Source organism: Colletes gigas, unplaced genomic scaffold (genome assembly GCF_013123115.1).
Source record: "Colletes gigas isolate AHSC1104 unplaced genomic scaffold, ASM1312311v1 Colletes_gigas_Sc00020, whole genome shotgun sequence".
NCBI lineage: Eukaryota > Metazoa > Arthropoda > Insecta > Hymenoptera > Colletidae > Colletes > Colletes gigas.
In genome coordinates, this window is record NW_025106649.1 from 173,006 (window position 1) to 187,946 (window position 14,941).

Genomic DNA, 14,941 nt, shown 5'->3' on the forward strand with positions numbered 1-14,941 from the left:
CTTGAGAAATTGAACTACTACTTTGCAATTTACTCAGAGTTGATCAGACAATTCCAATCAAAAGCAGAGTTCCAATTATTTCAATCTTCTATTTCACCTGTCCACTTTTATCCATTATTGTTGCCTCATAGCTTTCTTCTTGCTCTTATAGGATTCAGGATTCTGATTCAGTCTTTCCAAAAGAAAATCATGTAGAGACGCCATGTTTGTTTTCAAATAAAAATCAGAAAGTCGATTCATAGAAGCAATACAACATTCATCATTTGAAATCTGTATCAAGGTTGAATGAATCTGTATCAAGGTTGAACGAATCTGTATGAAATTAAATAAGTAGATATCATTTAAAGGAAACGATCCAATTCATATGCGAGCTGCAGAGCAGAATCAATTTCCAAGGTTAATCCAGAACAGGTTTCGTCGACGTCGATAATCTGATTACAAGGCACATGAGCTAACATTAATGAATAAGCATCGATCCAAAAGTGTAGGTTCCAGGATTAGTGGCGATAGGAGGTCAACCTGCAGTCTTTGCAAAATTAACCCACGAAAACAGTGATTTTTGTCCTTGGTTCGCGTTTCTTCTAATTTCCAGTAATTGGTTTACCTTCAACGTCACGCAATACTGCTTTCAACCGCGCTTTGTACTTTACACGAGGTGGTAATTTGAAGCACCGAGCGAAGTTTTAATTATTTCTGTCTTCCGCCACGCTGTCCACCTTGGATCCTTGTTGATCTTTGATCGTTAATTTGTATGCAGCCGGTTAATGTTATCCTTATTCTTAGCCTTTAACGAGGCAGCTCGTGGCTCGGGTCTATCCAAAGTTAATCCTGATCAGATTTCGTTGAAGTCGATATCCTGATAACAAGACACACGAGCAAGCATCACCGAGCAGAACCTGACTAAATTATCAGCTTGCAAACGTTCATTCGTGGTCTTTGGTTTCTCTAATTTGCTATAATTGATTTAATTTTGATGTCACTCTATGCCCCCTTGAACTTCCTGTTGCAAATGATGTTACAATTATATCTATTTTTTTTTTCTTATCTGTAACTGTCGATCCTTGATCCCTATCTCTCAAAATTGTGGATCAATAACTAAGTGGCCATAGTAAATTGCTCCCCTTAAAAAATTGCAGGAATAATACCAATCCTAATTCCTAATTTCTGATAATTGTTTCGATGATGAAATTATAATTATAATTGTTTTACACTTCTCCCGGAAGAGATATATTTATCTCGTTGATCTCTAATTTGCTATAATTGATTTAATTTTGATGTCACTCTATGCCCCCTTGAACTTCCTGTTGCAAATGATGTTACAATTATATCTATTTTTTTTTTCTTATCTGTAACTGTCGATCCTTGATCCCTATCTCTCAAAATTGTGGATCAATAACTAAGTGGCCATAGTAAATTACTCCCCTTAAAAAATTGCAGGAATAATACCAATCCTAATTCCTAATTTCTGATAATTGCTTCGATGATGAAATTATAATTATAATTGTTTTACACTTCTCCCGGAAGAGATATATTTATCTCGTTAATTTTCACGAAATCGTCGCCATTTTTTACCCTTCTTCTCGACCTTCGCCATAACGATTTTGTTTTACCAGAGTTAATCTTGATCGTTCGCTTTGATATCCTGATCACAAGACACACGAGCAAGTATTAACCCTAAAAAGACCAAGGGTCTTACCGAGCCCATATTTTCGGTCGAAAGGCGACGCTCAAAGAGGCGTATTTTAAGAGTACAGGTTTTGTACTACCGAATCAAAGCTTTTGTAGCTCGTATGCACCTTTTTGCACCTGTAAATTAACCTTTTTTGCAAATTCACCCTTTTGTCATCCCAACAGTGATAAAATCCAACAAGTTATTATTATTTCGAAACGTACTGAAAACAGAATAAAATTATTTAATTTCTCGGAACAGGGAAAAAAACATGACGGCGGAACAAAAGATTGACGTTCCTTTTACGGGCAGATTGCGCTCCGTATACGAATATCGTATCGATACTGCATTCGTCCTTGTCATCCTCGAAACTTTTTAAACCACGCTTCCATTGTGCTCACGACCATCGCGATTTATTAGAGTCCCTCGAAGAAAAGCTCGAGCTATTTCATACATCGAGTACAACGGAGGGTAGATTAAAGAAAATATTTTCCTTGGATCATCACCCCTTTGGTAATACTTCATCGCGTGCAACCGCGGACAATTTGCACTTACAAGCTCCTCGAACCCCCCTATTGGCATAATGCGGCTAACAACGAACGGTCACGAAGCAGGGAATTACGGAAAATTTTTGAACATTATGTGCAAGCATAGTTCATTTCGACGAATGAAAACACCACTTTTCGTTGGGGACGTAATTACGGTTTCGAGGTGATGAAATCAACCCTTGGAATAATGTACGTTTTCAACGTTTCAACGAGAGACGAGATACAAAATTGCATTATTCTTTGTGTGTGCAAAACTGGACAAATAATTGTGGAATAACCGTACATGGTTTTCGAGTTGTTCTTTGGTGTCAATTTTTTATTATTGTGAGAGGTTAGGGACAATATAGATACAACAGTGACAAGGAATAAAATACATTTTATTATGGAATGACCTAACCAAGACTGTTAGTCGTCTGGTGAGACATCACGTGACCGGTTTAATTTCTCCAGTAGCCTAGAGAGGTCTCCACTGGAGGATTTCGATAACCTCGCCCAATTATTTGTGGATTGAATTTAAAATAAAATAGCTCTGAGAATTCAGCCACTTCTTTATTAAATGATTCATGTTCGTACTAGCACCCAAGTAGTAATTTCTTTCTGATAATTTTCACGAAACGAGATCAGATTGAGTTCAGTGAAATTCGAGTAGAATCGTTTAGCCGATCGACTCCACGCGAACAAAGACTGCCCTATACAGCGCTAGCATCGATCGCTCGAAGATCGTTCTGGATCGTTGGCGATCGAAACCGACTACCGGTTAGGGCCGTATCAAAATAAATGCTATAGTTCAAAACGAATACATATCATTAGTTGTTAAAACGAGGCGCGACGCAAGTATAGTTGTAAAGGAGAGAAGCAGAAAGGCGAAGCAACAAGAAGATAACGGTGGGAAAAAAAAAATTTGAGGGGGAGGGGGATAAATGAACGACAACATTAACAATTAATTTATTACACCTTTACCGCATCTTATATACATAATATACATACAAAATTGATATATTGTATATACAAAATATATGTATTATATATTATATATATTATATATAACATATACACGTGCATATACAAATCGGTGAATAGGAGATAAGGTTTTGCTAAGACGAAAATCCATGCGATCGCGCGGATCGATCGATAGGAAAGGAACGATCGACGCATGGATCCGTGATCCGCGCGATCGTCGGTACAATGTGTACAGCGAACCGGTGGGAAAGAGGACGATATTCTATCGACAAAAGATCCAGACAGTATTTTAAAATGACATAGTTAGCTTAGTCGTCTACGTATTAATGTATCTACCCCTATACGCGCACGCGTGCACGCGCGGGAAATTCGAAAACAAAACGAGAAAAAACAAAACAATATCGAACGAACGATGGAAAAAATGCGTGCACGCGGATACACACGTACACGTACACGCAAACCCACACACACACGCGCGTACACGAATACAGACACACGTACACGAGAAATATTGTATCGTTGTCGATGTCTACGATTGTTAAAGCGGAGACGCCTGGCGCCGATGACCAACAAAATCCTCCCCCCCCTCTCCTCCTATCCCAACTCCGCAGCGTCGCGACGCCGCGCGTCTCCACTCGTGTAATTCACGTTTCAATAATATTTATTATTTTTTATAATAGCGTATACGGTGTATGTGTTTCCTGTCGTGATTACCCACACTTCTCCTTACCTCTCGATAGATGTTGAAGAAAAAAAATAACAAAAAAAAAAAATAAAAATAAATATAATAAGGGAGGGAGAAGAGCACGGAGAGAATGATTACGGATCAAAAGGCGAGGGATGATTTTTATCGACGAAATGCTGCTTCGTCTCCCTCCCCCTCCCTTCAGGAGTCTTAATTAATTCCCTAACTATTACGTTGTTACTTGGAACTCGTTAGATCGCGGCGAACCGCCCCGCGAGCCCGATTGTTTAACTGCATATACGATCACCGATGTAAAACCGGGTCGTTGCCTCTAACCCTTCCACTGCTGAGGGCACGCTTCTTAACTCTTTCCCAAGTCGCAGGAATTCTGTTCGTTTCCCGTACGCGGGCATCGAGCGAGACCAGTACGCCGAAACGACAAAACGATTGAAAAAAAAACAAGAAAAAAATGTAAAAGTAATCGCTGCAAACCAAAAAGAGAAAAAAAATAAATAATTATACGGAACGGTCCTTAGGACGCCCAAAAAACGACACGCGCACGAACACAAAACGGAAAACCAGAAAAAAATGAAACGTTTTCTAGGGACTACTGTACTCTAGAACAGTAATTTTCGTCGCTACGAGGAAATTAGAAACCTTTTCGATGTTCTTCATCCCCCGTAGGCTTAATCAATTATTTTTAAGTGTGTGATCGATTAAACGCTTCGAAACTAGCGAGTCCAAGAGAAGGGTTAAGAAGATCCATCAATGCGAATCAACGAACCGTAAAGTAAGCACACGAATTATATATATGTATATATTTTTTTTTTCCTCCGTTTGTAATCGATCGTTGATCGAATAACGAGAATCGAGGCGACGATAAATATTGATAGCAGTCCAAGGGTTGATGCGATGACGTGACCAACAGCAGAACATCCTCGTTTCTGAACATATTCGACTTCGAAAATCGTTGCTTGTGTCATCGATTAATTAGGAGATATCGCGTCCATTGTGACAGAGATCTTTGATACTCGCGCGAAAGATCGTTTTTTTGTGATTATTTACACGCCTCTGTTAGTATTATTATCTATTAAATTCGTGGGAAATTTAATTTCCTTTTTTTTCTGATTCGTAAATTCTGTTTTTAGAAATGAATTTTATCGAATGAGTGATCTTTGTTAACTGTTACTCGAGTAACCCAATTGTGCGGGCGCATTGTTTACGAAAACGTTCGAAAATATTTAAGTAAAATAATTTTCACGTACGGAAGCTATTTCGAAATAATTTCCCGACATTAATGTAGTCGTTATTAGGAGTGATTAACGTAAATGAAAGCAATTTCGAAATAATTTTCCTAGCTTAATAGAATAATTATTCTATTGTTATTCGCGTCGCGTATGATTATGTCCGTGGATCCGTCAACGTCGTTATTATTGTATTCGTTTTCCGTATAACAATAACGTTATTGTCCGCGAAAAAGTCGCACGTTAATTGCGTGCAAATAATTTAAACGTATAACAAAATAATTTTAATTACCTTGTTAATGGCGAATCGAGTTTGGCACTTTGTTAGCAATTCTCCTTTATGAATTTCTGATTTCGGTATTCTGTAATGAAAATTTTTATTTGCATGTGTTATATATGCGTTAGAGTATTGTCACTATATTGACGAGATCTTCCCGAGAAAAATGAGTCCAAACACGACCTAGTTCGGACTACTTTTTGTTATACGAAATTTGAATCGTTTTTGAAAAATTTTCAATTGCGTATAATTCAAAATTGAAATAATATGGTCGTGTTTGGACTCATTTTCATCGGGGAAGGCTCGCCAAGTCATTTATAATACTTTCACGAAGAAAATAATATAAAAATTTGAATTATGGTTTCCAACAATGATTCAATTATAGAGGGAGAAATTCGATCAATTAACAAGGTAAACTGTATCAGTGATTCTTAACTTGTACCACGAGCCCAAAATAATAAAAACTCGTGAGTTTAAAAAAGTTAAGAACCGCGAAGTATAAAAATGAGTAAGTATTACGACTCGAGTAACTCGAAGCGAATTGCTATACGTTTTAAAATACGTTTTATCATTGTTTTGTGATAAATTACGGTAGTCCGCAATTATCCAATGTATCCGTCACAAGTGACGCGCACATAAATTGCATAAGCAAAGAAAGATGATGTTAAGCAACAGAAAGCAATAAATTATCTTGCGTAATGCGAAACTGTAAACACACTCGACTGATAGCACGTAGTTTAAAGGCGAGCGAAGATATTTTGAAAGTGTATTATTGCGTCTCCATTGCGCCGTTCATTAAAATCTAGTTAAGACGAACCAATGATTATTTATCGATTAATTATTATTTCTCGAATGCGTACGTGGGCATCGAGATGCAATTCTGTAAACGTTGCAAAAATGCGATCGTAAAATAAACGAGCTCTTCAGACGCAGATATCTTTTACTTTCGAGCCCTAAAACTCGTCGATGATACAAAAATTTACATTTCTGAAGTTCTCCTCTTAATGGCCGAACGAAAATTATTTTCAACTGGTACGAGAGAGTCAAGGTGACCCCCACTGTTCGAAACCGAATATAAACTGGGATCAAGTTTCTTTTAAAGAGCTCAATTCGTACGATAATCTCGAACGTTGATTGAAATCTCGATTACTCGGAACATCTCGAACGTTAAAATCTCGTTTCATTCTCTTGTATCGAGAGTCTCGTACGGTGCAATCGAAATATCTTGGACTCTTTCGAGAAACGTTGTATGTGATGCTTTATGTATGTGTGTGTATGCTTTATTAATACGTAATACGGTAGCATATGATTATATCAATATTGTTTTAGTTCTCTTAAACTTTATGTATGTTATTTATTTTGTATATGATTATTTTTGTTATATATAATTGTTCTTTTCATGTTGCTATTATTATTAAATATATAAATCTTTATTTTGTTGAATGAGACGTTTTAATTTCCACCTAAAATGAAATGCATGTGATTACTGTATTTCGTTCTTGTAGCAATGTTTTTCCTTCTTCCTTTGGAATCCTAAATTATAACCAAAAGTATAAAATATCGATGTAATTGTTATACAGGGTGTTCGACCAACCCTGGGAAAAATTTTAATGGAGGATTCTAGAGGCCAAAATAAAACGAAAATCAAAAACACCAATTCTTTGATGGAGACTTTGTTAAAAAGTTATTAACGTTTAAAGTTGGGACCGTACTGAATTTTTTTCTCGAAAATGCGCAGGATTTCGAGTATATGTCTAATCACCAAAAATGATTGTAATTGGCTCCCGCAACCGAAAATAATTTTTCCAGAACGATTCGAAATTTTTTTTTATCGTCGAAAAATTTTAAACATTCTCGAATTTTTTTCTAGAAAGTGCGTAGGATTTCGGGGGAATGTCTATTCACCAAAAATGATTGTAATTGACCCCCTTAATCGAAAATAATTTTTCCAGAACGATTTGAGAATTGTCAATTTAATTGTTAATAACTTTTTAACGAAGCCTCCATCAACAAATTGGTATTCTTGATTTTCGTCTTATTTTGGCCTCCAGAATCCCTCATTAAAATTTTTCCCAAGTGTGTCCCGAGTACCCTATATAATTTTTCGGGTTGATTTACCTCGATGTTTACAATACGTTCGTTGCAATTATTATTTACCAAATGATTGTAATCATTGCTCATTAATTTTATTACATTTTCAGATCCAAAAATTCGAATTACCCCAATCTGACATTGACAGTATTTTCTCCATTCATTTTGCAGCTCACAATTGCACGCAAACTTAAATTGACGTTAACCTGAATGCAGTTGTACTGTCGATTAAACAAACCGTACGTTCTATATTTTCTTGTGGGGGCTAAATTGACTCCCACCATACCGGTCGTGTAATAGCTGTTCCGCCCTACCTGTTGGGCGTTAATTAATATTGGTTTATTCCGAGGAGGACGTTCAGCAGCCGTCAATCACGCTTGTTTTACCATCAATCGAGATCAGTTGCCCAAGACATACGTGTATCTCGCTGCCAATTAACGCCAATCATCCAACACACGCGTTCTCATTGCTGACAATTATAAGACACCAAAGTAATTTCCTTGGAGCATCCGCGATTCCTATTTTTAATCGACAAAGAAAATCCAAAAGAAAATCAACTGGCCGAGTCTCATTCTTTTTTTGTTTTTTTTTATATCGAGTTCACGGATTCAAAATGGCTGCCATTGGCGACATTACTGTCAAAGCGATCGAGCGCCATTTTCTTTTTCTCAATCGTTCCTTCGGGAAAGGCAATGGAGACGCGGTAGAAAGAAGATCCGCGTTAAATTCAACGCTTGCACGTCTCGCCGAAGGAATTTCGAGAAACCTCTTTCGTCCCTCGTCCACGCGTGAGAAAACAAACATCGAGACACGTATACAACGTTGGCGCGTCGTCAGGAACAGATTTAATCGATTTCTGACGATCTGATGCGGATGTGCATCACTAAAAACCACAATCTTGAACTTCGACTCGTTTAAAGAACGAGCTCGGGCGTCACGAGCCTCGCTGTGCAGTGGAACCCCGATTACTGCAAGAAAACGCGTGCAGTTATCGAGGTAATCGATTCAATGAAGAAATCTGTTACTTGTATATTCTTATAACGAGGTTCTCGTGTCATCGAGGTTGCATTTATCGAAGTTCTACTATATTTTGTTTTTTTTTTTTTATTCCATGCAGAAATCGCAAGAGTATAAAAATGATAGTGTTGAAATAAATTTGTAATTTTCTAAATTCGTTAAATTATTGAATACTTCGCTTGCAATGCAAAATATTTTTCCATTAGCAATTTTAAGATGTTTCGAACGAATAAGGATGCTTAAATTTAATTAATAAAAAATCAAAACGAGGACTGACTCGAAGCAACTTAATTTGACAATTTTCAGCACAACGTGGATACGAGATTTCTGCATGTAAAAATGATTAATAATAGATGTGAGTGAAAGCACAGCGAGGCTCGAAGGATCGACTTAAATTCCGATTCGAGATTTCGTACGTCCCTACGTTTATAGCGCTAATATTATTAATTAGTGGACCTATAATTACACGTTCTTTTGGTTGATGCGTAGATAATATACTTAATAGTATTTACGACAACGGAATTCTGAAAGCAATAACGTTTGTACTCGCTTACCATCGCTTAAAACGAAACGTTGTATCTTATTAATTTACCGATTCTGCGAAAGACCAGTATATATGTGGACACGAACCAAAGAGAGTGCTTATTGTTATTAATTACAATTATACAATGTGGTTACCAAATTAATTGTTTACATTCGTGTATTTCTTGCGTTCTTAACACTTTGACGGCCGCTGTCACGTATACGTGAGTTCGTGAGCTAGCAGACGTTGGCCACTGTCACGTGTACGTGATCTACTGTATCAGCCACCATTTTATCATACATTCGACTTATTACGTTTCTTGAGGTTACATTTATAATTCCTTACAATAATATTCCTAGCATCTTCGTGTATCTGTGGTGTAACAATGGTCTTTTGCGTGATACGTGCGGTCATTAAAGTGTTAATTTAATATATCAATGTTTTGTTAAGATTAAACTGGTTCTGAACTAGAGAGGTTACTTAAATTCTATACATTTGAAATATTACTAGATTGACAGTCCAAAAAGTCGAAGTTCCTTTGAAAGGAACTAAATATAGAAATGCATCGACAACTGTCGCAGGCTTGGACCGAAGATGCGACAATTAGAGAGGGATGGAGGTGTTCCAGGTGTGCAGTGATGTGAACAAGTGAAATATAGTCTTTTTAGAGATAACTGAGCGACAGTTGGCGAGTCATTGCTGAATTGTTTCACTTTTTCTATCGATAGCGTGTATATAGAATCTAAGTAAAATCGCAGAACGTGTCGATATTAAATTCCTGATCTATTTAGTTCGATTCAGCTAAGCTTGTAATAGAAATAAAATCTGCTCGAATTACAGGAAACAAAGGGGCAAACCGAGCAGCAAAATAAAATTTTCTAAAGTCAATGATAATTATGCTAACAAACGTAAAATGAAATTGCGAGGAGAGCAACGAATAATGATTACATATCATTAAATTTGTTATATGTATATTCGACGAACAGTTGTTTAATTTATATAAAATACATTCAGTTTGTTGTAATGAATCCAAAAATTCTCTTCAAAATACAATTACTCGAGAATTAAATGTTTCGATCGTAACACTTTATTAATTGAATATTGATAGCATTAACGTTGTGGCGCTGCTGGCTGAGAGGTTAGGAACTCGTGAGAATCGTAGGAGGACAGAAAAGGAAAGGAGGGGGGGGCATTTCGTCTGGGCCTGCTAGTGGACTCATGATGAGTGATGGACAATCGTGGGAATTGTGGGCATGCGCACTAGAATTTTCCCTCGTGGGATTCCTTTTTACGCATGCGTCAGCTTTCTGCCATAGATGTATCTCTGCCATGCATGTTGGGAATTCCCATGTTTTGTACAAAATTGAACTTTCTACTTCAAATGCTCGCCAATCACACAAAAATTAACTTATCAAAGATCCCCTACGTATTTCTCTAGCTATACTCATGTAGATTAAGAGGAAACTTTCTGTTTTTGTCTCTTTCCCTGTAACTTTCTTAAATTTTGTTCCTTACTGGGGATCCAACGGTACCCTAAAATTCTAGTTAAGTGTATACAGCAGTGATCCATGCGCTCCAGTGCGCATGCCCAAAATTCCTACGAATGTCCATCACTGCCTTAGACGACTGTTAGTCGAGGATTGTATAGCAACCGAGGTGAGCGCTTGTGAGAGCGCGACCCCCTCTGGTGGCCAGCATCCGAGGCGACGCCACAACATCAATATTAATACTTGCAAATTAAATTTTTATACCTAGCATTTCCTAATTAATTTTACAATAAACAAAAAGGCTACTGTCACGTGGCAGAAAGTAACGAGAAAAGAATTGAATTAAAAGATTCTATTTACCAGAAATGCTGCCTTGCCAAGAAATAACACTTAAAACTTATCTTCTGCCAATTAATTCCCGGCAAATTTCCAAGCTTGGCACAACCATTGTGCACTGTTGCTTCGCAAAAACTGATGCTACGCTGCTCGGTTTGCCTTCGTACGAAACATGCTAAGTGAAATCGGAACAAGGAAATATTTATAGTTGTCGAGTGAATTGCTCTGCGATGTAAGATCAGAATTATTTCTACACTACCTTTAGTTTTATCTATTAATGTATATTTATGGGACAACAGTGGAAATATTCCCTTGATAATTGGTCAAATTTGTCCATCGATGATTCAACGAGAATCCTCCTTATCGCTCGTAGCAACTCGTAATTAAGTTTCCTTCATTGAGGAGAATTTAAATTTTTATCTTCGCTATATTTTCGTGAAAGTATTACCAATAAATTAGTGAGACTTTGCCGATGAAAATGAGTCCAAACACGGCCTCGTTCGGACTATTTCTAATTACATGTATTATACGAAGAATGAAAGATCTTCCTTGGATAGACAATAATTAAAACTACTCCAAATGAGGTCGTGTTTGGACTCATTTTTATCGGGGAAATGTCACCGATGCATCTCCAGTGCTTTCGTGAAGATACAATGAAAAATATGAAAATTTTAATTTTTTTTTACAAGAGTACGGATGCTACGAAAAAGGTAATTTCTAGAACAAGGGAATATTACACTTACATTTCAACATCGTTCCTACAGAAATTTCCTTACTTTAAGTTATCAAAAATGTTAATTGTTTTTAATAGCAATGTCAGTTTTAAGAAAGAAATAATTCAGATTTTACTATCTCGTTTTACAAATAACGAAGATTTTTTGGTAGACTTTTTAATAGCGATTTACAACATTGGTTTTATCGATGTATTCGGACACATACGAGAAGCCCTTTGTGCAAGTTCGTGAGAAATCGAACTCGTTCGCAATCTGCGAGGACGCGACCATAAACTGTATGAGATTGTCAAAGAAACGAGAAGAGAAATACGCGTCCCTAACCTCACCCCGTAAGAAACTCCGAAAAACGATTACCAATGATTCGATTATTAGTTTTAAACCCTTTTGTACGTTTATATGCAGTTAAATGACGTGTACATAATTATGTAAATCAATGTTGTGAGATTAATCCGATTGTAATACCTACACACAAAACCCCATTAGCGGAAGGCATGTGCTTCGAATTATTATCCTTGAAATTTCGTGAGACGATTAAACGGTCCTTTCAAAATGTTTGCTTTCTCAACACTGTCGACTCGTGAAATGCCAATTTCCAATTTTTCTTCCTGTTCTTTGTTACAAGTTTCTTTTTAATTCCATTTTAGACATATTTTCAATAACACGATCTACAGAATAACGTTACCTCCACGACATGACCTAAATAAAAATTATAATACTAATGATGATGTATAAAAGAAAATGAATAAGAGGAAAATAGGATTTGTTCATAAGTCGATAATGCTGAGAATATATTTTTATTATCACCTAGCTGTACCAATAACTCCTATATATCCACCAATTTCCAACAAATAATTTCTATTTATTTACTATAATTTACTTTTTCATTCAAGTGATTATTCAAAAATATAATATTCTATTATGGTTATGTTTACGAAGGTTTGAATCGAAACGATTAAGAGTAACGAATATATTTTTAGATAAATAATCTCCATTTTGTCTGGCACGAATTCGACTAATTATGGACGATGCTGTATATTGCTTTAGAAATGCACATACCTTCGAGGAACGTTCGTTCACTATCCTGCAAGCATCTTCAAAATCAATATCTTTATAAGAAATAGTGAGTGAAAACGCCCCTAAAGTGAAAAATGAAACATGGACTTGTTTCTTCTCCTGCGAAGTCGTATTATATCGTGTTGATACTGCGTCAAATTCGATTGAACGAATATTTCGACGTGTTGCGCGTGCTCGGGAAATTTAAATAATAGGGTACATAGATGGGCGCACGGCTCTCGTTGCACCGGAATGTATTTTTATGCATCGGTGACAGATGTCGCACAAATGCAAAGGCATTATGGCTCTACTTGCATTGACGCGTTGCGCTTGTCCATCGTGAAGATTGCGATTGGCTACAACGAACAGTAGCATAGCCAACTCTAGTATGCAACAGAGATGTCAGACGGAGCACCGGGTGCACCGGCACACCTCATTCCACTCTCTCACACTATGCCAGATCACGCATACGTGAGCTCGTAGAGTTTCGGGAAGTCGACAAAGGCAAACTGACACATGCTCTCTTTCTCCATTCTCCGAAGGTACCCGAAGCAATTTCGGACCGCCTCGTGGGAGTCGAGAGAGAAAGGCTCACATTTGCCTCCTAGCTCTTGAACAACTAACATCCGACCTCCCGTCAACGCCATTCGATTTGGAATCCTGAATCGACATTCTCCACTGCACAAAACAAAATTTTGTGAAATTCTTTTTACGGGAATACACGTTTTAAAACCCCCTGATCATATTTTAAATATTGAAATAATAGAAATTTTTTTTATTATTCCTATTTATGAGCGTACATATGTATATCTTTTCAGATATCACTTCTGCAACATCTGGCAATGTATAACCATTACTGCCGGCTACTGCCAGCCTCTCACAGCCTCTGCTGGCTTCTGCTGGCCTCTGCTAACCTCTGCCAACATGTGCGGGCTTCTGCCTGCCTCTGCTGGCCCCTGCTGACCACTGCTGACCACACCTGATACATCCGACAACGTATAACGATTACTACTGCTTACTGCTAGCCTCTCCCAGCCTCTGTTGGCCTCTCCTGACCTCCGCTTATATTTCTGACGACGTATAACGATTACAACTTGCCACTGCTTGCCCCTGCTGGTCTCCGCTTGCCACTCCTTGCCACTGCTGGCATCCGCTGGCCTCCGCTTATATTTCTGACAACGTATAACGATTACTACTGACTTCTGCCAACCTTAGCTGGACTCTGCTGACCGCTGCTGACCTTTCCTGGTATTTCTGACAACGTATAACGATTACGACTGGCTACTGCTTGCCGCTGCTTGTCACTGCTTGCCACTGCTGGTCTCTGCTGTCCACGGCTAGCCTCCGCTGGCCTCTGCTGACCACCCCTGATGCTTCTGACAACGTATATGTTAGAAGAATCTTTTTACGATCCGCGTTTTACCAAGGTTCTGGGGTAAGTGCCGTGGGGTTCATCACAGTCCTCTTACCAAAAGGCAAAGCCTTCCCCACTCCGTGGCCAGATCCTTCTAGAAAATCCTTATCGTACTACACGTGTCGTACAGCACCATGACTTCGGGTCATCGGCCACACGCACGGTACCTTCCGAGAATCGACGATGGGGCTCCCTATCGCCGACATATAAACAAAACATCCGCGACTCCTAGAATTCGTCGCGCCTCGAGTGGGCCAAGTCTGATGACAGACTTATGGTTCCGGTATCGATACCTACGATACTCTTGAGAATCTGGTCATAGCCTCAAATGCATTGACCCTGACACGTGTCACCCCTTGAAAAAGGAATTGACGCTAACATATAACTATTACTACTTGTTACTGCTGGTCTCTGCATGCCTCTGCATCCCTCTGCTGGCCTCTGTTGGCCCCTGCCGACCACTGCTGACCACTGCTGACCTTTGTTATCAACTTCCGACATGATGTATAAGTATTCAATCCTTGTATAATGTAAATCTATGGCAATAAATGATATAATTTAACAGAATTCTATGTGTTCCAATCATTTTTACCTTTCTTTTCCTCTCCAAACCATTCCCTTAGTTTTAAGAGACCGTTTTTCCGGTTAAAATTGGATTCCCAAAGTGTCCAGGTCTCGTACTTGCTGCCAAAATCAAAAATTAACTTTTAAATTTTTTTTCTGTAACCGTCACTCTCGTACCTGTTGGCAAAATCGAGAATTCATTTTTTTCGTCAAAAAATTTTTGCTCGAAAATTTCGCCGATTTCCCAAAATGTCCTGAAACAACTGGGAAGTCCTGAAACAGCTGGAAAGTCCTGAAACATCTGGAAAGACCTGAAACAACTGGGAAGCCCTGAAACAG

General features: G+C 38.0%; 1 long non-coding RNA gene across 1 annotated transcript; it reads left to right on the top strand.

Annotated features, from left to right (window-relative positions):
• Positions 1–3,154: 3,154 nt before the first annotated feature.
• LOC122400947 lies at positions 3,155–4,271 on the top strand. Its single transcript, XR_006259404.1, has 2 exons — positions 3,155–3,620; positions 3,669–4,271. It is a non-coding gene; the product is annotated as an uncharacterized LOC122400947 (long non-coding RNA).
• Positions 4,272–14,941: the final 10,670 nt, after the last annotated feature.